The sequence below is a fragment of the Taudactylus pleione genome, unplaced genomic scaffold, assembly GCF_031769625.1.
Source record: "Taudactylus pleione unplaced genomic scaffold, aTauple2 ptg000174l, whole genome shotgun sequence".
NCBI classification, from domain to species: Eukaryota; Metazoa; Chordata; class Amphibia; order Anura; family Myobatrachidae; genus Taudactylus; species Taudactylus pleione.
This window is the reverse complement of record NW_028284576.1, coordinates 8,399,278-8,422,306: the sequence shown is the minus strand read 5'-3', so window position 1 is coordinate 8,422,306 and position 23,029 is coordinate 8,399,278. Positions and strand designations below refer to the sequence as shown.

The 23,029-nt window shown below is 40.5% G+C and overlaps 7 non-coding genes across 7 annotated transcripts; all 7 read left to right on the top strand.

Annotated features, from left to right (window-relative positions):
• The first annotated feature begins 3,383 nt into the window (after window positions 1-3,383).
• On the top strand, window positions 3,384-3,455 carry TRNAE-CUC (transfer RNA glutamic acid (anticodon CUC)). Its single transcript has one exon. It is a non-coding gene; the product is annotated as a tRNA-Glu (tRNA).
• A 527-nt stretch (window positions 3,456-3,982) lies between these two features.
• On the top strand, window positions 3,983-4,054 carry TRNAE-CUC (transfer RNA glutamic acid (anticodon CUC)). The gene has a single exon. It is a non-coding gene; the product is annotated as a tRNA-Glu (tRNA).
• A 5,659-nt stretch (window positions 4,055-9,713) lies between these two features.
• On the top strand, window positions 9,714-9,785 carry TRNAE-CUC (transfer RNA glutamic acid (anticodon CUC)). The gene has a single exon. It is a non-coding gene; the product is annotated as a tRNA-Glu (tRNA).
• Window positions 9,786-12,707: 2,922 nt separating this feature from the next.
• On the top strand, window positions 12,708-12,779 carry TRNAE-CUC (transfer RNA glutamic acid (anticodon CUC)). Its single transcript has one exon. It is a non-coding gene; the product is annotated as a tRNA-Glu (tRNA).
• Window positions 12,780-17,569: 4,790 nt separating this feature from the next.
• TRNAE-CUC (transfer RNA glutamic acid (anticodon CUC)) lies at window positions 17,570-17,641 on the top strand. Its single transcript has one exon. It is a non-coding gene; the product is annotated as a tRNA-Glu (tRNA).
• A 3,240-nt stretch (window positions 17,642-20,881) lies between these two features.
• On the top strand, window positions 20,882-20,953 carry TRNAE-CUC (transfer RNA glutamic acid (anticodon CUC)). Its single transcript has one exon. It is a non-coding gene; the product is annotated as a tRNA-Glu (tRNA).
• Window positions 20,954-21,480: 527 nt separating this feature from the next.
• Window positions 21,481-21,552, top strand: TRNAE-CUC (transfer RNA glutamic acid (anticodon CUC)). Its single transcript has one exon. It is a non-coding gene; the product is annotated as a tRNA-Glu (tRNA).
• The last annotated feature ends 1,477 nt before the right edge of the window (window positions 21,553-23,029 follow it).

Genomic DNA, 23,029 nt, shown 5'->3' with positions numbered 1-23,029 from the left:
CCCACTCCCTCACATTCCATTGCTTTGGACTTCATTCAGGAAACTTCCTTTTCTTTCATGGAGTGTCAAACTAAACCATCCCTCCCAGGTGGTCTAGTGGCTAGGATTCGGCGCTCTCACCGCTGCGGCCTGGGTTCGATTCCTGGTCAGGGAAAGTGAGGTCCTCGGAATATTTTTGCCAAAAACACCAACCTCTCAAAGAAATGATGCACTTTCAGTTCAGCGCATCATTTCTAATACTTGAGCAAGAGTGAGTTGTCAAAACAGACAATGGAAATTGATAACAAAGAGTCAGCTATCTTCCTTTCTTAGTGAATATTTTTCAGTTAGCTACTAAAAGACTTGTGCTCTTGTACAAAAGTATTTTTTTTGACATGGAGTGTCAAACTAAACCATCCCTCCCTGGTGGTCTACTGGCTAGGATTCGGCGCTCTCACCGCCGCGGCCCGGGTTCGATTCCCGGTCAGGGAAAGTGAGGTCCTCGGAATATTTTTGCCAAAAACACCAACCTTTCAAAGAAATGATGCACTTTCAGTTCAGCGCATCATTTCTAATACTTGAGCAACAGTGAGATGTCAAAACAGACAATGGAAATTGATAACAGAGAGTCAGCTATGTTCCTTTCTTAGTGAATATTTGTGCTCTTGTACAAAAGTATTTTTTTCATCAGAACCAATTAGACCATATTTGATATCTGAGTCATTAATGTCTTCTTTCTTTAGCACCAGAACAATTTATCATGGAGCCAGGGACTCTCAACGTCTAGCTCCTCAAAATAATTTTTTTGTGCCAGTACTATACATCCATCAGGTAAAGCTGCTGTGTGGTGTAATTTAAGACTGCTATGCACAACCATTTTTACTCTCCTTCCTTCTAAAACTGATTCCTAGTAGCCCACTCCCTCACATTCCATTGCTTTGGACTTCATTCAGGAAACTTCCTTTTCTTTCATGGAGTGTCAAACAAAACCATCCCTCCCTGGTGGTCTAGTGGCTAGGATTCGGCGCTCTCACCGCCGCGGCCCGGAGTCGATTCCCGTTCAGGGAAAGTGAGGTCCTCGGAATATTTTTGCCAAAAACACCAACCTTTCAAAGAAATGATGCACTTTCAGTTCAGCGCATCATTTCTAATACTTGAGCAACAGTGAGTTGTCAAAACAGACAATGGAAATTGATAACAAAGAGTCAGCTATCTTCCTTTCTTAGTGAATATTTTTCAGTTAGCTACTAAAAGACTTGTGCTCTTGTACAAAAGTATTTTTTTTGACATGGAGTGTCAAACTAAACCATCCCTCCCTGGTGGTCTACTGGCTAGGATTCGGCGCTCTCACCGCCGCGGCCCGGGTTCGATTCCCGGTCAGGGAAAGTGAGGTCCTCGGAATATTTTTGCCAAAAACACCAACCTTTCAAAGAAATGATGCACTTTCAGTTCAGCGCATCATTTCTAATACTTGAGCAACAGTGAGATGTCAAAACAGACAATGGAAATTGATAACAGAGAGTCAGCTATGTTCCTTTCTTAGTGAATATTTGTGCTCTTGTACAAAAGTATTTTTTTCATCAGAACCAATTAGACCATATTTGATATCTGAGTCATTAATGTCTTCTTTCTTTAGCACCAGAACAATTTATCATGGAGCCAGGGACTCTCAACGTCTAGCTCCTCAAAATAATTTTTTTGTGCCAGTACTATACATCCATCAGGTAAAGCTGCTGTGTGGTGTAATTTAAGACTGCTATGCACAACCATTTTTACTCTCCTTCCTTCTAAAACTGATTCCTAGTAGCACACTCCCTCACATTCCATTGCTTTGGACTTCATTCAGGAAACTTCCTTTTCTTTCATGGAGTGTCAAACAAAACCATCCCTCCCTGGTGGTCTAGTGGCTAGGATTCGGCGCTCTCACCGCCGCGGCCCGGGGTCGATTCCAGTTCAGGGAAAGTGAGGTCCTCGGAATATTTTTGCCAAAAACACCAACCTTTCAAAGAAATGATGCACTTTCAGTTCAGCGCATCATTTCTAATACTTGAGCAACAGTGAGTTGTCAAAACAGACAATGGAAATTGATAACAAAGAGTCAGCTATCTTCCTTTCTTAGTGAATATTTTTCAGTTAGCTACTAAAAGACTTGTGCTCTTGTACAAAAGTATTTTTTTTGACATGGAATGTCAAACTAAACCATCCCTCCCTGGTGGTCTACTGGCTAGGATTCGGCGCTCTCACCGCCGCTGCCAGGGTTCGATTCCCGTGCTGGGAAAGTGAGGTCCTTGGAATATTTTTGCCAAAAACACCAACCTTTCAAAGAAATGAAGCACTTTCAGTTCAGCGCATCATTTCTAATACTTGAGCAACAGTGAGATGTCAAAACAGTCAATGGAAATTGATAACAGAGAGTCAGCTATCTTCCTTTCTTAGTGAATATTTTTCAGTTAGCTACTAAAAGACTTGTGCTCTTGTACAAAAGTATTTTTTTCATCAGAACCAATTAGACCATATTTGATATCTGAGTCATTAATGTCTTCTTTCTTTAGCACCAGAACAATTTATCATGGAGCCAGGGACTCTCAACGTCTAGCTCCTCAAAATAATTTTTTTGTGCCAGTACTATACATCCATCAGGTAAAGCTGCTGTGTGGTGTAATTTAAGACTGCTATGCACAACCATTTTTACTCTCCTTCCTTCTAAAACTGATTCCTAGTAGCCCACTCCCTCACATTCCATTGCTTTGGACTTCATTCAGGAAACTTCCTTTTCTTTCATGGAGTGTCAAACTAAACCATCCCTCCCTGGTGGTATAGTGGCTAGGATTCGGCGCTCTCGCCGCCGCGGCCCGGATTCGATTCCCGGTCAGGGAAAGTGAGGTCCTCGGAATATTTTTGCCAAAAACACCAACCTTTCAAAGAAATGATGCACTTTCAGTTCAGCGCATCATTTCTAATACTTGAGCAACAGTGAGTTTTCAAAACAGACAATGGAAATTGATAACAAAGAGTCAGCTATCTTCCTTTCTTAGTGAATATTTTTCAGTTAGCTACTAAAAGACTTGTGCTCTTGTACAAAAGTATTTTTTTCATCAGAACCAATTAGACCATATTTGATATCTGAGTCATTAATGTCTTCTTTCTTTAGCACCAGAACAATTTATCATGGAGCCAGGGACTCTCAACGTCTAGCTCCTCAAAATAATTTTTTCGTGCCAGTACTATACATCCATCAGGTAAAGCTGCTGTGTGGAGTAATTTAAGACTGCTATGCACAACCATTTTTACTCTCCTTCATTCTAAAACTGATTCCTAGTAGCCCACTCCCTCACATTCCATTGCTTTGGACTTCATTCAGGAAACTTCCTTTTCTTTCATGGAGTGTGAAGCTAAACCATCCCTCCCTGGTGGTCTAGTGGCTAGGATTCGGCGCTCTCACCGCCGCGGCCCGGGTTCGATTCCCGGTCAGGGAAAGTGAGGTCCTCGGAATATTTTTGCCAAAAACACCAACCTTTCAAAGAAATGATGCACTTTCAGTTCAGCGCATCATTTCTAATACTTGAGCAACAGTGAGTTGTCAAAACAGACAATGGAAATTGATAACAAAGAGTCAGCTATCTTCCTTTCTTAGTGAATATTTTTCAGTTAGCTACTAAAAGACTTGTGCTCTTGTACAAAAGTATTTTTTTCATCAGAACCAATTAGACCATATTTGATATCTGAGTCATTAATGTCTTCTTTCTTTAGCACCAGAACAATTTATCATGGAGCCTGGGACTCTCAACGTCTAGCTCCTCAAAATAATTTTTTCGTGCCAGTACTATACATCCATCAGGTAAAGCTGCTGTGTGGTGTAATTTAAGACTGCTATGCACAACCATTTTTACTCTCCTTCTTTCTAAAACTGATTCCTAGTAGCCCACTCCCTCACATTCCATTGCTTTGGACTTCATTCAGGAAACTTCCTTTTCTTTCATGGAGTGTCAAACTAAACCATCCCTCCCTGGTGGTATAGTGGCTAGGATTCGGCGCTCTCACCGCCGCGGCCCGGGTTCGATTCCCGGTCAGGGAAAGTGAGGTCCTCGGAATATTTTTGCCAAAAACACCAACCTTTCAAAGAAATGATGCACTTTCAGTTCAGTGCATCATTTCTAATATTTGAGCAACAGTGAGTTGTCAAAACAGACAATGGAAATTGATAACAAAGAGTCAGCTATCTTCCTTTCTTAGTGAATATTTTTCAGTTAGCTACTAAAAGACTTGTGCTCTTGTACAAAAGTATTTTTTTTGACATGGAGTGTCAAACTAAACCATCCCTTCCTGGTGGTCTACTGGCTAGGATTCAGCGCTCTCACCGCCGCGGCCCGGGTTCGATTCCCGGTCAGGGAAAGTGAGGTCCTTGGAATATTTTTGCTAAAAACACCAACCTTTCAAAGAAATGATGCACTTTCAGTTCAGCGCATCATTTCTAATACTTGAGCAACAGTGAGTTGTCAAAACAGACAATGGAAATTGATAACAAAGAGTCAGCTATCTTCCTTTCTTAGTGAATATTTTTCAGTTAGCTACTAAAAGACTTGTGCTCTTGTACAAAAGTATTTTTTTCATCAGAACCAATTAGACCATATTTGATATCTGAATCATTAATGTCTTCTTTCTTTAGCACCAGAACAATTTATCATGGAGCCAGGGACTCTCAACGTCTAGCTCCTCAAAATAATTTTTTCGTGCCAGTACTATACATCCATCAGGTAAAGCTGCTGTGTGGTGTAATTTAAGACTGCTATGCACAACCATTTTTACTCTCCTTCCTTCTAAAACTGATTCCTAGTAGCCCACTCCCTCACATTCCATTGCTTTGGACTTCATTCAGGAAACTTCCTTTTCTTTCATGGAGTGTCAAACTAAACCATCCCTCCCAGGTGGTCTAGTGGCTAGGATTCGGTGCTTTCACCGCTGCAGCTTGGGTTCGATTCCTGGTCAGGGAAAGTGAGGTCCTCGGAATATTTTTGCCAAAAACACCAACCTTTCAAAGAAATGATGCACTTTCAGTTCAGCGCATCATTTCTAATACTTGAGCAACAGTGAGTTGTCAAAACAGACAATGGAAATTGATAAGAAAGAGTCAGCTATCTGCCTTTCTTAGTGAATATTTTTCAGTTAGCTACTAAAAGACTTGTGCTCTTGTACAAAAGTATTTTTTTCATCAGAACCAATTAGACCATATTTGATATCTGAATCATTAATGTCTTCTTTCTTTAGCACCAGAACAGTTTATCATGGAGCCAGGGACTCTCAACGTCTAGCTCCTCAAAATAATTTTTTCGTGCCAGTACTATACATCCATCAGGTAAAGCTGCTGTGTGGTGTAATTTAAGACTGCTATGCACAACCATTTTTACTCTCCTTCCTTCTAAAACTGATTCCTAGTTGCCCACTCCCTCACATTCCATTGCTTTGGACTTCATTCAGGAAACTTCCTTTTCTTTCATGGAGTGTCAAACTAAACCATCCCTCCCAGGTGGTCTAGTGGCTAGGATTCGGTGCATTCACCGTTGCAGCCTGGGTTCGATTCCTGGTCAGGGAAAGTGAGGTCCTCGGAATATTTTTGCCAAAAACACCAACCTTTCAAAGAAATGATGCACTTTCAGTTCAGCGCATCATTTCTAATACTTGAGCAACAGTGAGTTGTCAAAACAGACAATGGAAATTGATAACAAAGAGTCAGCTATCTTCCTTTCTTAGTGAATATTTTTCAGTTAGCTACTAAAAGACTTGTGCTCTTGTATAAAAGTATTTTTTTCATCAAAACCAATTAGACCATATTTGATATCTGAATCATTAATGTCTTCTTTCTTTAGCACCAGAATAATTTATCATGGAGCCAGGGACTCTCAACGTCTAGCTCCTCAAAATAATTTTTTCGTGCCAGTACTATACATCCATCAGGTAAAGCTGCTGTGTGGTGTAATTTAAGACTGCTATGCACAACCATTTGTACTCTCCTTCCTTCTAAAACTGATTCCTAGTAGCCCACTCCCTCACATTCCATTGCTTTGGACTTCATTCAGGAAACTTCCTTTTCTTTCATGGAGTGTCAAACTAAACCATCCCTCCCAGGTGGTCTAGTGGCTAGGATTCGGTGCTTTCACCGCTGCAGCCTGGGTTCGATTCCTGGTCAGGGAAAGTGAGGTCCTCGGAATATTTTTGCCAAAAACACCAACCTTTCAAAGAAATGATGCACTTTCAGTTCAGCGCATCATTTCTAATACTTGAGCAACAGTGAGTTGTCAAAACAGACAATGGAAATTGATAACAAAGAGTCAGCTATCTTCCTTTCTTAGTGAATATTTTTCAGTTAGCTACTAAAAGACTTGTGCTCTTGTACAAAAGTATTTTTTTTGACATGGAGTGTCAAACTAAACCATCCCTTCCTGGTGGTCTACTGGCTAGGATTCAGCGCTCTCACCGCCGCGGCCCGGGTTCGATTCCCGGTCAGGGAAAGTGAGGTCCTTGGAATATTTTTGCTAAAAACACCAACCTTTCAAAGAAATGATGCACTTTCAGTTCAGCGCATCATTTCTAATACTTGAGCAACAGTGAGTTGTCAAAACAGACAATGGAAATTGATAACAAAGAGTCAGCTATCTTCCTTTCTTAGTGAATATTTTTCAGTTAGCTACTAAAAGACTTGTGCTCTTGTACAAAAGTATTTTTTTCATCAGAACCAATTAGACCATATTTGATATCTGAATCATTAATGTCTTCTTTCTTTAGCACTAGAACAATTTATCATGGAGCCAGGGACTCTCAACGTCTAGCTCCTCAAAATAATTTTTTCGTGCCAGTACTATACATCCATCAGGTAAAGCTGCTGTGTGGTGTAATTTAAGACTGCTATGCACAACCATTTTTACTCTCCTTCCTTCTAAAACTGATTCCTAGTAGCCCACTCCCTCACATTCCATTGCTTTGGACTTCATTCAGGAAACTTCCTTTTCTTTCATGGAGTGTCAAACTAAACCATCCCTCCCAGGTGGTCTAGTGGCTAGGATTCGGTGCTTTCACCGCTGCAGCCTGGGTTAGATTCCTGGTCAGGGAAAGTGAGGTCCTCGGAATATTTTTGCCAAAAACACCAACCTTTCAAAGAAATGATGCACTTTCAGTTCAGCACATCATTTCTAATACTTGAGCAACAGTGAGTTGTCAAAACAGACAATGGAAATTGATAACAAAGAGTCAGCTATCTTCCTTTCTTAGTGAATATTTTTCAGTTAGCTACTAAAAGACTTGTGCTCTTGTACAAAAGTATTTTTTTCATCAGAACCAATTAGACCATATTTGATATCTGAATCATTAATGTCTTCTTTCTTTAGCACCAGAACAATTTATCATGGAGCCAGGGACTCTCAACGTCTAGCTCCTCAAAATAATTTTTTCGTGCCAGTACTATACATCCATCAGGTAAAGCTGCTGTGTGGTGTAATTTAAGACTGCTATGCACAACCATTTTTACTCTCCTTCCTTCTAAAACTGATTCCTAGTAGCCCACTCCCTCACATTCCATTGCTTTGGACTTCATTCAGGAAACTTCCTTTTCTTTCATGGAGTGTCAAACTAAACCATCCCTCCCAGGTGGTCTAGTGGCTAGGATTCGGCGCTCTCACCGCCGCGGCCCGGGTTCGATTCCCGGTCAGGGAAAGTGAGGTCCTCGGAATATTTTTGCCAAAAACACCAACCTTTCAAAGAAATGATGCACTTTCAGTTCAGCGCATCATTTCTAATACTTGAGCAACAGTGAGTTGTCAAAACAGACAATGGAAATTGATAACAAAGAGTCAGCTATCTTCCTTTCTTAGTGAATATTTTTCAGTTAGCTACTAAAAGACTTGTGCTCTTGTACAAAAGTATTTTTTTCATCAGAACCAATTAGACCATATTTGATATCTGAGTCATTAATGTCTTCTTTCTTTAGCACCAGAACAATTTATCATGGAGCCAGGGACTCTCAACGTCTAGCTCCTCAAAATAATTTTTTCGTGCCAGTACTATACATCCATCAGGTAAAGCTGCTGTGTGGTGTAATTTAAGACTGCTATGCACAACCATTTTTACTCTCCTTCTTTCTAAAACTGATTCCTAGTAGCCCACTCCCTCACATTCCATTGCTTTGGACTTCATTCAGGAAACTTCCTTTTCTTTCATGGAGTGTCAAACTAAACCATCCCTCCCTGGTGGTCTAGTGGCTAGGATTCGGCGCTCTCGCCGCCGCCGCCCGGGTTCGATTCCTGGTCAGGGTAAGTGAGGTCCTCTGAATATTTTTGCCAAAAACACCAACCTTTCAAAGAAATGATGCACTTTCAGTTCAGCGCATCATTTCTAATACTTGAGCAACAGTGAGATGTCAAAACAGGCAATGGAAATTGAAAACAAAGAGTCAGCTATCTTCCTTTCTTAGTGAATATTTTTCAGTTAGCTACTAAAAGACTTGTGCTCTTGTACAAAAGTATTTTTTTCATCAGAACCAATTAGACCATATTTGATATCTGAGTCATTAATGTCTTCTTTCTTTAGCACCAGAACAATTTATCATGGAGCCAGGGACTCTCAACGTCTAGCTCCTCAAAATAATTTTTTCGTGACAGTACTATACATCCATCAGGTAAAGCTGCTGTGTGGTGTAATTTAAGACTGCTATGCACATCCATTTTTACTCTCCTTCCTTCTAAAACTGATTCCTAGTAGCCCACTCCCTCACATTCCATTGATTTGGACTTCATTCAGGAAACTTCCTTTTCTTTCATGGAGTGTCAAACTAAACCATCCCTAGTGGCTAGGATTCGGCGCTCTCACCGCCGCCGCCCGGGTTCGATTCCTGGTCAGGGAAAGTGAGGTCCTCTGAATATTTTTGCCAAAAACACCAACCTTTCAAAGAAATGATGCACTTTCAGTTCAGCGCATCATTTCTAATACTTGAGCAACAGTGAGATGTCAAAACAGGCAATGGAAATTGAAAACAAAGAGTCAGCTATCTTCCTTTCTTAGTGAATATTTTTCAGTTAGCTACTAAAAGACTTGTGCTCTTGTACAAAAGTATTTTTTTTGACATGGAGTGTCAAACTAAACCATCCCTCCCAGGTGGTCTAGTGGCTAGGATTCGGTGCTTTCACCGCTGCAGCCTGGGTTCGATTCCTGGTCAGGGAAAGTGAGGTCCTCGGAATATTTTTGCCAAAAACACCAACCTTTCAAAGAAATGATGCACTTTCAGTTCAGCGCATCATTTCTAATACTTGAGCAACAGTGAGTTGTCAAAACAGACAATGGAAATTGATAACAAAGAGTCAGCTATCTTCCTTTCTTAGTGAATATTTTTCAGTTAGCTACTAAAAGACTTGTGCTCTTGTACAAAAGTATTTTTTTCATCAGAACCAATTAGACCATATTTGATATCTGAGTCATTAATGTCTTCTTTCTTTAGCACCAGAACAATTTATCATGGAGCCAGGGACTCTCAACGTCTAGCTCCTCAAAATAATTTTTTTGTGCCAGTACTATACATCCATCAGGTAAAGCTGCTGTGTGGTGTAATTTAAGACTGCTATGCACAACCATTTTTACTCTCCTTCCTTCTAAAACTGATTCCTAGTAGCCCACTCCCTCACATTCCATTGCTTTGGACTTCATTCAGGAAACTTCCTTTTCTTTCATGGAGTGTCAAACTAAACCATCCCTCCCTGGTGGTATAGTGGCTAGGATTCGGCGCTCTCGCCGCCGCGGCCCGGGTTCGATTCCCGGTCAGGGAAAGTGAGGTCCTCTGAATATTTTTGCCAAAAACACCAACCTTTCAAAGAAATGATGCACTTTCAGTTCAGCGCATCATTTCTAATACTTGAGCAACAGTGAGTTGTCAAAACAGACAATGGAAATTGATAACAAAGAGTCAGCTATCTTCCTTTCTTAGTGAATATTTTTCAGTTAGCTACTAAAAGACTTGTGCTCTTGTACAAAAGTATTTTTTTCATCAGAACCAATTAGACCATATTTGATATCTGAGTCATTAATGTCTTCTTTCTTTAGCACCAGAACAATTTATCATGGAGCCAGGGACTCTCAACGTCTAGCTCCTCAAAATAATTTTTTCGTGCCAGTACTATACATCCATCAGGTAAAGCTGCTGTGTGGAGTAATTTAAGACTGCTATGCACAACCATTTTTACTCTCCTTCATTCTAAAACTGATTCCTAGTAGCCCACTCCCTCACATTCCATTGCTTTGGACTTCATTCAGGAAACTTCCTTTTCTTTCATGGAGTGTCAAACTAAACCATCCCTCCCTGGTGGTCTAGTGGCTAGGATTCGGCGCTCTCACCACCCCAGCCTGGGTTCGATTCCTGGTTAGGGAAAGTGAGGTCCTCGGAATATTTTTGCCAAAAACACCAACCTTTCAAAGAAATGATGCACTTTCAGTTCAGCGCATCATTTCTAATACTTGAGCAACAGTGAGTTGTCAAAACAGACAATGGAAATTGATAACAAAGAGTCAGCTATCTTCCTTTCTTAGTGAATATTTTTCAGTTAGCTACTAAAAGACTTGTGCTCTTGTACAAAAGTATTTTTTTCATCAGAACCAATTAGACCATATTTGATATCTGAGTCATTAATGTCTTCTTTCTTTAGCACCAGAACAATTTATCATGGAGCCAGGGACTCTCAACGTCTAGCTCCTCAAAATAATTTTTTGTGCCAGTACTATACATCCATAAGGTAAAGCTGCTGTGTGGTGTAATTTAAGACTGCTATGCACAACCATTTTTACTCTCCTTCCTTCTAAAACTGATTCCTAGTAGCCCACTCCCTCACATTCCATTGCTTTGGACTTCATTCAGGAAACTTCCTTTTCTTTCATGGAGTGTCAAACTAAACCATCCCTCCCTGGTGGTATAGTGGCTAGGATTCGGCGCTCTCGCCGCCGTGGCCCGGGTTCGATTCCCGGTCAGGGTAAGTGAGGTCCTCGGAATATTTTTGCCAAAAACACCAACCTTTCAAAGAAATGATGCACTTTCAGTTCAGCGCATCATTTCTAATACTTGAGCAACAGTGAGTTGTCAAAACAGACAATGGAAATTGATAACAAAGAGTCAGCTATCTTCCTTTCTTAGTGAATATTTTTCAGTTAGCTACTAAAAGACTTGTGCTCTTGTACAAAAGTATTTTTTTCATCAGAACCAATTAGACCATATTTGATATCTGAGTCATTAATGTCTTCTTTCTTTAGCACCAGAACAATTTACCATGGAGCCAGGGACTCTCAACGTCTAGCTCCTCAAAATAATTTTTTCGTGCCAGTACTATACATCCATCAGGTAAAGCTGCTGTGTGGTGTAATTTAAGACTGCTATGCACAACCATTTTTACTCTCCTTCTTTCTAAAACTGATTCCTAGTAGCCCACTCCCTCACATTCCATTGCTTTGGACTTCATTCAGGAAACTTCCTTTTCTTTCATGGAGTGTCAAACTAAACCATCCCTCCCTGGTGGTCTAGTGGCTAGGATTCAGCACTCTCGCCGCCGCCGCCCGGGTTCGATTCCTGGTCAGGGTAAGTGAGGTCCTCTGAATATTTTTGCCAAAAACACCAACCTTTCAAAGAAATGATGCACTTTCAGTTCAGCGCATCATTTCTAATACTTGAGCAACAGTGAGATGTCAAAACAGGCAATGGAAATTGAAAACAAAGAGTCAGCTATCTTCCTTTCTTAGTGAATATTTTTCAGTTAGCTACTAAAAAACTTGTGCTCTTGTACAAAAGTATTTTTTTCATCAGAACCAATTAGACCATATTTGATATCTGAGTCATTAATGTCTTCTTTCTTTAGCACCAGAACAATTTATCATGGAGCCAGGGACTCTCAACGTCTAGCTCCTCAAAATAATTTTTTCGTGACAGTACTATACATCCATCAGGTAAAGCTGCTGTGTGGTGTAATTTAAGACTGCTATGCACAACCATTTTTACTCTCCTTCCTTCTAAAACTGATTCCTAGTAGCCCACTCCCTCACATTCCATTGCTTTGGACTTCATTCAGGAAACTTCCTTTTCTTTCATGGAGTGTCAAACTAAACCATCCCTCCCTGGTGGTCTAGTGGCTAGGATTCGGCGCTCTCACCACCCCAGCCTGGGTTCGATTCCTGGTTAGGGAAAGTGAGGTCCTCGGAATATTTTTGCCAAAAACACCAACCTTTCAAAGAAATGATGCACTTTCAGTTCAGCGCATCATTTCTAATACTTGAGCAACAGTGAGTTGTCAAAACAGACAATGGAAATTGATAACAAAGAGTCAGCTATCTTCCTTTCTTAGTGAATATTTTTCAGTTAGCTACTAAAAGACTTGTGCTCTTGTACAAAAGTATTTTTTTCATCAGAACCAATTAGACCATATTTGATATCTGAGTCATTAATGTCTTCTTTCTTTAGCACCAGAACAATTTATCATGGAGCCAGGGACTCTCAACGTCTAGCTCCTCAAAATAATTTTTTTGTGCCAGTACTATACATCCATAAGGTAAAGCTGCTGTGTGGTGTAATTTAAGACTGCTATGCACAACCATTTTTACTCTCCTTCCTTCTAAAACTGATTCCTAGTAGCCCACTCCCTCACATTCCATTGCTTTGGACTTCATTCAGGAAACTTCCTTTTCTTTCATGGAGTGTCAAACTAAACCATCCCTCCCTGGTGGTATAGTGGCTAGGATTCGGCGCTCTCGCCGCCGTGGCCCGGGTTCGATTCCCGGTCAGGGAAAGTGAGGTCCTCGGAATATTTTTGCCAAAAACACCAACCTTTCAAAGAAATGATGCACTTTCAGTTCAGCGCATCATTTCTAATACTTGAGCAACAGTGAGTTGTCAAAACAGACAATGGAAATTGATAACAAAGAGTCAGCTATCTTCCTTTCTTAGTGAATATTTTTCAGTTAGCTACTAAAAGACTTGTGCTCTTGTACAAAAGTATTTTTTTTGACATGGAGTGTCAAACTAAACCATCCCTCCCAGGTGGTCTAGTGGCTAGGATTCGGTGCTTTCACCGCTGCAGCCTGGGTTCGATTCCTGGTCAGGGAAAGTGAGGTCCTCGGAATATTTTTGCCAAAAACACCAACCTTTCAAAGAAATGATGCACTTTCAGTTCAGCGCATCATTTCTAATACTTGAGCAACAGTGAGTTGTCAAAACAGACAATGGAAATTGATAACAAAGAGTCAGCTATCTTCCTTTCTTAGTGAATATTTTTCAGTTAGCTACTAAAAGACTTGTGCTCTTGTACAAAAGTATTTTTTTCATCAGAACCAATTAGACCATATTTGATATCTGAGTCATTAATGTCTACTTTCTTTAGCACCAGAACAATTTATCATGGAGCCAGGGACTCTCAACGTCTAGCTCCTCAAAATAATTTTTTTGTGCCAGTACTATACATCCATCAGGTAAAGCTGCTGTGTGGTGTAATTTAAGACTGCTATGCACAACCATTTTTACTCTCCTTCCTTCTAAAACTGATTCCTAGTAGCCCACTCCCTCACATTCCATTGCTTTGGACTTCATTCAGGAAACTTCCTTTTCTTTCATGGAGTGTCAAACTCAACCATCCCTCCCTGGTGGTCTAGTGGCTAGGATTCGGCGCTCTCACCGCCGCCGCCCGGGTTCGATTCCTGGTCAGGGAAAGTGAGGTCCTCTGAATATTTTTGCCAAAAACACCAACCTTTCAAAGAAATGATGCACTTTCAGTTCAGCGCATCATTTCTAATACTTGAGCAACAGTGAGATGTCAAAACAGGCAATGGCAATTGAAAACAAAGAGTCAGCTATCTTCCTTTCTTAGTGAATATTTTTCAGTTAGCTACTAAAAGACTTGTGCTCTTGTACAAAAGTATTTTTTTTGACATGGAGTGTCAAACTAAACCATCCCTCCCAGGTGGTCTAGTGGCTAGGATTCGGTGCTTTCACCGCTGCAGCCTGGGTTCGATTCCTGGTCAGGGAAAGTGAGGTCCTCGGAATATTTTTGCCAAAAACACCAACCTTTCAAAGAAATGATGCACTTTCAGTTCAGCGCATCATTTCTAATACTTGAGCAACAGTGAGTTGTCAAAACAGACAATGGAAATTGATAACAAAGAGTCAGCTATCTTCCTTTCTTAGTGAATATTTTTCAGTTAGCTACTAAAAGACTTGTGCTCTTGTACAAAAGTATTTTTTTCATCAGAACCAATTAGACCATATTTGATATCTGAGTCATTAATGTCTTCTTTCTTTAGCACCAGAACAATTTATCATGGAGCCAGGGACTCTCAACGTCTAGCTCCTCAAAATAATTTTTTCGTGACAGTACTATACATCCATCAGGTAAAGCTGCTGTGTGGTGTAATTTAAGACTGCTATGCACAACCATTTTTACTCTCCTTCCTTCTAAAACTGATTCCTAGTAGCCCACTCCCTCACATTCCATTGCTTTGGACTTCATTCAGGAAACTTCCTTTTCTTTCATGGAGTGTCAAACTCAACCATCCCTCCCTGGTGGTCTAGTGGCTAGGATTCGGCGCTCTCACCGCCGCCGCCCGGGTTCGATTCCTGGTCAGGGAAAGTGAGGTCCTCTGAATATTTTTGCCAAAAACACCAACCTTTCAAAGAAATGATGCACTTTCAGTTCAGCGCATCATTTCTAATACTTGAGCAACAGTGAGATGTCAAAACAGGCAATGGCAATTGAAAACAAAGAGTCAGCTATCTTCCTTTCTTAGTGAATATTTTTCAGTTAGCTACTAAAAGACTTGTGCTCTTGTACAAAAGTATTTTTTTTGACATGGAGTGTCAAACTAAACCATCCCTCCCAGGTGGTCTAGTGGCTAGGATTCGGTGCTTTCACCGCTGCAGCCTGGGTTCGATTCCTGGTCAGGGAAAGTGAGGTCCTCGGAATATTTTTGCCAAAAACACCAACCTTTCAAAGAAATGATGCACTTTCAGTTCAGCGCATCATTTCTAATACTTGAGCAACAGTGAGTTGTCAAAACAGACAATGGAAATTGATAACAAAGAGTCAGCTATCTTCCTTTCTTAGTGAATATTTTTCAGTTAGCTACTAAAAGACTTGTGCTCTTGTACAAAAGTATTTTTTTCATCAGAACCAATTAGACCATATTTGATATCTGAGTCATTAATGTCTACTTTCTTTAGCACCAGAACAATTTATCATGGAGCCAGGGACTCTCAACGTCTAGCTCCTCAAAATAATTTTTTTGTGCCAGTACTATACATCCATCAGGTAAAGCTGCTGTGTGGTGTAATTTAAGACTGCTATGCACAACCATTTTTACTCTCCTTCCTTCTAAAACTGATTCCTAGTAGCCCACTCCCTCACATTCCATTGCTTTGGACTTCATTCAGGAAACTTCCTTTTCTTTCATGGAGTGTCAAACTCAACCATCCCTCCCTGGTGGTCTAGTGGCTAGGATTCGGCGCTCTCACCGCCGCCGCCCGGGTTCGATTCCTGGTCAGGGAAAGTGAGGTCCTCTGAATATTTTTGCCAAAAACACCAACCTTTCAAAGAAATGATGCACTTTCAGTTCAGCGCATCATTTCTAATACTTGAGCAACAGTGAGATGTCAAAACAGGCAATGGCAATTGAAAACAAAGAGTCAGCTATCTTCCTTTCTTAGTGAATATTTTTCAGTTAGCTACTAAAAGACTTGTGCTCTTGTACAAAAGTATTTTTTTTGACATGGAGTGTCAAACTAAACCATCCCTCCCAGGTGGTCTAGTGGCTAGGATTCGGTGCTTTCACCGCTGCAGCCTGGGTTCGATTCCTGGTCAGGGAAAGTGAGGTCCTCGGAATATTTTTGCCAAAAACACCAACCTTTCAAAGAAATGATGCACTTTCAGTTCAGCGCATCATTTCTAATACTTGAGCAACAGTGAGTTGTCAAAACAGACAATGGAAATTGATAACAAAGAGTCAGCTATCTTCCTTTCTTAGTGAATATTTTTCAGTTAGCTACTAAAAGACTTGTGCTCTTGTACAAAAGTATTTTTTTCATCAGAACCAATTAGACCATATTTGATATCTGAGTCATTAATGTCTACTTTCTTTAGCACCAGAACAATTTATCATGGAGCCAGGGACTCTCAACGTCTAGCTCCTCAAAATAATTTTTTTGTGCCAGTACTATACATCCATCAGGTAAAGCTGCTGTGTGGTGTAATTTAAGACTGCTATGCACAACCATTTTTACTCTCCTTCCTTCTAAAACTGATTCCTAGTAGCCCACTCCCTCACATTCCATTGCTTTGGACTTCATTCAGGAAACTTCCTTTTCTTTCATGGAGTGTCAAACTAAACCATCCCTCCCTGGTGGTATAGTGGCTAGGATTCGGCGCTCTCGCCGCCGCGGCCAGGGTTCGATTCCCGGTCAGGGAAAGTGAGGTCCTCTGAATATTTTTGCCAAAAACACCAACCTTTCAAAGAAATGATGCACTTTCAGTTCAGCGCATCATTTCTAATACTTGAGCAACAGTGAGTTGTCAAAACAGACAATGGAAATTGATAACAAAGAGTCAGCTATCTTCCTTTCTTAGTGAATATTTTTCAGTTAGCTACTAAAAGACTTGTGCTCTTGTACAAAAGTATTTTTTTCATCAGAACCAATTAGACCATATTTGATATCTGAGTCATTAATGTCTTCTTTCTTTAGCACCAGAACAATTTATCATGGAGCCAGGGACTCTCAACGTCTAGCTCCTCAAAATAATTTTTTCGTGCCAGTACTATACATCCATCAGGTAAAGCTGCTGTGTGGAGTAATTTAAGACTGCTATGCACAACCATTTTTACTCTCCTTCCTTCTAAAACTGATTCCTAGTAGCCCACTCCCTCACATTCCATTGCTTTGGACTTCATTCAGGAAACTTCCTTTTCTTTCATGGAGTGTCAAACTAAACCATCCCTACCTGGTGGTCTAGTGGCTAGGATTTGGCGCTCTCACCACCCCAGCCTGGGTTCGATTCCTGGTTAGGGAAAGTGAGGTCCTCGGAATATTTTTGCCAAAAACACCAACCTTTCAAAGAAATGATGCACTTTCAGTTCAGCGCATCATTTCTAATACTTGAGCAACAGTGAGTTGTCAAAACAGACAATGGAAATTGATAACAAAGAGTCAGCTATCTTCCTTTCTTAGTGAATATTTTTCAGTTAGCTACTAAAAGACTTGTGCTCTTGTACAAAAGTATTTTTTTCATCAGAACCAATTAGACCATATTTGATATCTGAGTCATTAATGTCTTCTTTCTTTAGCACCAGAACAATTTATCATGGAGCCAGGGACTCTCAACGTCTAGCTCCTCAAAATAATTTTTTTGTGCCAGTACTATACATCCATAAGGTAAAGCTGCTGTGTGGTGTAATTTAAGACTGCTATGCACAACCATTTTTACTCTCCTTCCTTCTAAAACTGATTCCTAGTAGCCCACTCCCTCACATTCCATTGCTTTGGACTTCATTCAGGAAACTTCCTTTTCTTTCATGGAGTGTCAAACTAAACCATCCCTCCCTGGTGGTATAGTGGCTAGGATTCGGCGCTCTCGCCGCCGTGGCCCGGGTTCGATTCCCGGTCAGGGAAAGTGAGGTCCTCGGAATATTTTTGCCAAAAACACCAACCTTTCAAAGAAATGATGCACTTTCAGTTCAGCGCATCATTTCTAATACTTGAGCAACAGTGAGTTGTCAAAACAGACAATGGAAATTGATAACAAAGAGTCAGCTATCTTCCTTTCTTAGTGAATATTTTTCAGTTAGCTACTAAAAGACTTGTGCTCTTGTACAAAAGTATTTTTTTCATCAGAACCAATTAGACCATATTTGATATCTGAGTCATTAATGTCTTCTTTCTTTAGCACCAGAACAATTTACCATGGAGCCAGGGACTCTCAACGTCTAGCTCCTCAAAATAATTTTTTCGTGCCAGTACTATACATCCATCAGGTAAAGCTGCTGTGTGGTGTAATTTAAGACTGCTATGCACAACCATTTTTACTCTCCTTCTTTCTAAAACTGATTCCTAGTAGCCCACTCCCTCACATTCCATTGCTTTGGACTTCATTCAGGAAACTTCCTTTTCTTTCATGGAGTGTCAAACTAAACCATCCCTCCCTGGTGGTCTAGTGGCTAGGATTCGGCGCTCTCGCCGCCGCCGCCCGGGTTCGATTCCTGGTCAGGGTAAGTGAGGTCCTCTGAATATTTTTGCCAAAAACACCAACCTTTCAAAGAAATGATGCACTTTCAGTTCAGCGCATCATTTCTAATACTTGAGCAACAGTGAGATGTCAAAACAGGCAATGGAAATTGAAAACAAAGAGTCAGCTATCTTCCTTTCTTAGCGAATATTTTTCAGTTAGCTACTAAAAAACTTGTGCTCTTGTACAAAAGTATTTTTTTCATCAGAACCAATTAGACCATATTTGATATCTGAGTCATTAATGTCTTCTTTCTTTAGCACCAGAACAATTTATCATGGAGCCAGGGACTCTCAACGTCTAGCTCCTCAAAATAATTTTTTCGTGACAGTACTATACATCCATCAGGTAAAGCTGCTGTGTGGTGTAATTTAAGACTGCTATGCACAACCATTTTTACTCTCCTTCCTTCTAAAACTGATTCCTAGTAGCCCACTCCCTCACATTCCATTGCTTTGGACTTCATTCAGGAAACTTCCTTTTCTTTCATGGAGTGTCAAACTCAACCATCCCTCCCTGGTGGTCTAGTGGCTAGGATTCGGCGCTCTCACCGCCGCCGCCCGGGTTCGATTCCTGGTCAGGGAAAGTGAGGTCCTCTGAATATTTTTGCCAAAAACACCAACCTTTCAAAGAAATGATGCACTTTCAGTTCAGCGCATCATTTCTAATACTTGAGCAACAGTGAGATGTCAAAACAGGCAATGGCAATTGAAAACAAAGAGTCAGCTATCTTCCTTTCTTAGTGAATATTTTTCAGTTAGCTACTAAAAGACTTGTGCTCTTGTACAAAAGTATTTTTTTTGACATGGAGTGTCAAACTAAACCATCCCTCCCAGGTGGTCTAGTGGCTAGGATTCGGTGCTTTCACCGCTGCAGCCTGGGTTCGATTCCTGGTCAGGGAAAGTGAGGTCCTCGGAATATTTTTGCCAAAAACACCAACCTTTCAAAGAAATGATGCACTTTCAGTTCAGCGCATCATTTCTAATACTTGAGCAACAGTGAGTTGTCAAAACAGACAATGGAAATTGATAACAAAGAGTCAGCTATCTTCCTTTCTTAGTGAATATTTTTCAGTTAGCTACTAAAAGACTTGTGCTCTTGTACAAAAGTATTTTTTTCATCAGAACCAATTAGACCATATTTGATATCTGAGTCATTAATGTCTACTTTCTTTAGCACCAGAACAATTTATCATGGAGCCAGGGACTCTCAACGTCTAGCTCCTCAAAATAATTTTTTTGTGCCAGTACTATACATCCATCAGGTAAAGCTGCTGTGTGGTGTAATTTAAGACTGCTATGCACAACCATTTTTACTCTCCTTCCTTCTAAAACTGATTCCTAGTAGCCCACTCCCTCACATTCCATTGCTTTGGACTTCATTCAGGAAACTTCCTTTTCTTTCATGGAGTGTCAAACTAAACCATCCCTCCCTGGTGGTATAGTGGCTAGGATTCGGCGCTCTCGCCGCCGCGGCCAGGGTTCGATTCCCGGTCAGGGAAAGTGAGGTCCTCTGAATATTTTTGCCAAAAACACCAACCTTTCAAAGAAATGATGCACTTTCAGTTCAGCGCATCATTTCTAATACTTGAGCAACAGTGAGTTGTCAAAACAGACAATGGAAATTGATAACAAAGAGTCAGCTATCTTCCTTTCTTAGTGAATATTTTTCAGTTAGCTACTAAAAGACTTGTGCTCTTGTACAAAAGTATTTTTTTCATCAGAACCAATTAGACCATATTTGATATCTGAGTCATTAATGTCTTCTTTCTTTAGCACCAGAACAATTTATCATGGAGCCAGGGACTCTCAACGTCTAGCTCCTCAAAATAATTTTTTCGTGCCAGTACTATACATCCATCAGGTAAAGCTGCTGTGTGGAGTAATTTAAGACTGCTATGCACAACCATTTTTACTCTCCTTCATTCTAAAACTGATTCCTAGTAGCCCACTCCCTCACATTCCATTGCTTTGGACTTCATTCAGGAAACTTCCTTTTCTTTCATGGAGTGTCAAACTAAACCATCCCTACCTGGTGGTCTAGTGGCTAGGATTCGGCGCTCTCACCACCCCAGCCTGGGTTCGATTCCTGGTTAGGGAAAGTGAGGTCCTCGGAATATTTTTGCCAAAAACACCAACCTTTCAAAGAAATGATGCACTTTCAGTTCAGCGCATCATTTCTAATACTTGAGCAACAGTGAGTTGTCAAAACAGACAATGGAAATTGATAACAAAGAGTCAGCTATCTTCCTTTCTTAGTGAATATTTTTCAGTTAGCTACTAAAAGACTTGTGCTCTTGTACAAAAGTATTTTTTTCATCAGAACCAATTAGACCATATTTGATATCTGAGTCATTAATGTCTTCTTTCTTTAGCACCAGAACAATTTATCATGGAGCCAGGGACTCTCAACGTCTAGCTCCTCAAAATAATTTTTTTGTGCCAGTACTATACATCCATAAGGTAAAGCTGCTGTGTGGTGTAATTTAAGACTGCTATGCACAACCATTTTTACTCTCCTTCCTTCTAAAACTGATTCCTAGTAGCCCACTCCCTCACATTCCATTGCTTTGGACTTCATTCAGGAAACTTCCTTTTCTTTCATGGAGTGTCAAACTAAACCATCCCTCCCTGGTGGTATAGTGGCTAGGATTCGGCGCTCTCGCCGCCGCGGCCCGGGTTCGATTCCCGGTCAGGGAAAGTGAGGTCCTCTGAATATTTTTGCCAAAAACACCAACCTTTCAAAGAAATGATGCACTTTCAGTTCAGCGCATCATTTCTAATACTTGAGCAACAGTGAGTTGTCAAAACAGACAATGGAAATTGATAACAAAGAGTCAGCTATCTTCCTTTCTTAGTGAATATTTTTCAGTTAGCTACTAAAAGACTTGTGCTCTTGTACAAAAGTATTTTTTTCATCAGAACCAATTAGACCATATTTGATATCTGAGTCATTAATGTCTTCTTTCTTTAGCACCAGAACAATTTATCATGGAGCCAGGGACTCTCAACGTCTAGCTCCTCAAAATAATTTTTTCGTGCCAGTACTATACAACCATCAGGTAAAGCTGCTGTGTGGAGTAATTTAAGACTGCTATGCACAACCATTTTTACTCTCCTTCATTCTAAAACTGATTCCTAGTAGCCCACTCCCTCACATTCCATTGCTTTGGACTTCATTCAGGAAACTTCCTTTTCTTTCATGGAGTGTCAAACTAAACCATCCCTCCCTGGTGGTCTAGTGGCTAGGATTCGGCGCTCTCACCGCCGTGGCCCGGGTTCGATTCCCGGTCAGGGAAAGTGAGGTCCTCGGAATATTTTTGCCAAAAACACCAACCTTTCAAAGAAATGATGCACTTTCAGTTCAGCGCATCATTTCTAATACTTGAGCAACAGTGAGTTGTCAAAACAGACAATGGAAATTGATAACAAAGAGTCAGCTATCTTCCTTTCTTAGTGAATATTTTTCAGTTAGCTACTAAAAGACTTGTGCTCTTCTACAAAAGTATTTTTTTCATCAGAACCAATTAGACCATATTTGATATCTGAGTCATTAATGTCTTCTTTCTTTAGCACCAGAACAATTTATCATGGAGCCAGGGACTCTCAACGTCTAGCTCCTCAAAATAATTTTTTCGTGCCAGTACTATACATCCATCAGGTAAAGCTGCTGTGTGGTGTAATTTAAGACTGCTATGCACAACCATTTTTACTCTCCTTCTTTCTAAAACTGATTCCTAGTAGCCCACTCCCTCACATTCCATTGCTTTGGACTTCATTCAGGAAACTTCCTTTTCTTTCATGGAGTGTCAAACTAAACCATCCCTCCCTGGTGGTCTAGTGGCTAGGATTCGGCGCTCTCGCCGCCGCCGCCCTGGTTCGATTCCTGGTCAGGGTAAGTGAGGTCCTCTGAATATTTTTGCCAAAAACACCAACCTTTCAAAGAAATGATGCACTTTCAGTTCAGCGCATCATTTCTAATACTTGAGCAACAGTGAGATGTCAAAACAGGCAATGGAAATTGAAAACAAAGAGTCAGCTATCTTCCTTTCTTAGTGAATATTTTTCAGTTAGCTACTAAAAGACTTGTGCTCTTGTACAAAAGTATTTTTTTCATCAGAACCAATTAGACCATATTTGATATCTGAGTCATTAATGTCTTCTTTCTTTAGCACCAGAACAATTTATCATGGAGCCAGGGACTCTCAACATCTAGCTCCTCAAAATAATTTTTTCGTGCCAGTACTATACATCCATCAGGTAAAGCTGCTGTGTGGAGTAATTTAAGACTGCTATGCACAACCATTTTTACTCTCCTTCATTCTAAAACTGATTCCTAGTAGCCCACTCCCTCACATTCCATTGCTTTGGACTTCATTCAGGAAACTTCCTTTTCTTTCATGGAGTGTCAAACTAAACCATCCCTCCCTGTTGGTCTAGTGGCTAGGATTCGGCGCTCTCACCACCCCAGCCTGGGTTCGATTCCTGGTTAGGGAAAGTGAGGTCCTCGGAATATTTTTGCCAAAAACACCAACCTTTCAAAGAAATGATGCACTTTCAGTTCAGCGCATCATTTCTAATACTTGAGCAACAGTGAGTTGTCAAAACAGACAATGGAAATTGATAACAAAGAGTCAGCTATCTTCCTTTCTTAGTGAATATTTTTCAGTTAGCTACTAAAAGACTTGTGCTCTTGTACAAAAGTATTTTTTTCATCAGAACCAATTAGACCATATTTGATATCTGAGTCATTAATGTCTTCTTTCTTTAGCACCA